Consider the following 996-nt stretch of genomic DNA (forward strand, 5'->3'; position numbering starts at 1 on the left):
TTAGTGGCACAAGAAGCCCAAGGTCAAAGGCCAGTCTCCACTGCCAAAGCATTGGAACTATGTGGGAGTCCAGCAACATAGCCATTACGCTAACTGCTGGTCCTGCAACAATATCTCTTAAAAATGAAACAAAACAAAAAAACCATGCTGGGCATGTGTGCATGTGTGTCCAAGATCCTGAGAAGGGATTGTAGCATGACCATCCCCCTGAGGAGTGAGTTCTTGCTTTCTGTTTCTCTGTCTCTCTCTGTCTCTCTGGCAAGTGCATGCACCCTATAGCAAAAATCGCTCTTAAAAAACAAAAAAAAGAAGAAAAGAAAGAAAAGAAAAGAAAAGCAAAAGGGAATTGTTTGAGTTTATCGATGTTGAGTGAAATTGGACTGTTACTACAGTAGTGGCAAGGAGAACTATGTTTGGCAGTTTTATTGGTGGTTTATAAAGGGGGGGGGTTATTGGTGACTTCTACTCCCTCAACCAATTGTCCTAGTGAATGAAGAACAGCGAAGATCCATAAATGGGAGATTCAGACACTGTAAGAATGACGATTTTGGACTCTTCATCTGGTAAAGAACCCTGGTCCAGCCTAAGGTGCTGGGAGAGGTTAATGGGATAATAAGGGCAATGGGAAAAGGCAGCTACAATGACTAATGTAAATCTCGCAGAAGATAGAATTGTTATAACATTGTTATTTATTTATTTTTTGTTTAGAGAGAGATTTTTGCTATAGGGCGAGTGTACTCGCCAAAGAGACAGAGAGACAGAATGTGAGAAATCATCCTTCAGAGGGTGATGACCATGCTGCAATTCCTTCTCCATTCACCTCTCAGGATTCTGGGCAAGCATGTACACATGCCTAGCATGAGTTCCAAGCTGTTGGGTCTGGGACTCGAACTGCAGTTGACTACGTGGGAGTTCAGTGATGTAACCATTATACCATTTGCTGGTCTCTGTAAGTGTTTTATGACACTTGTTTCTTGTCTCCTTCCTTTTTCTTTG

The sequence above is a fragment of the Tupaia chinensis genome, unplaced genomic scaffold (assembly GCF_000334495.1).
Source record: "Tupaia chinensis unplaced genomic scaffold, TupChi_1.0 Scaffold000237_1, whole genome shotgun sequence".
In the NCBI taxonomy this organism is placed as follows: Eukaryota; Metazoa; Chordata; class Mammalia; order Scandentia; family Tupaiidae; genus Tupaia; species Tupaia belangeri.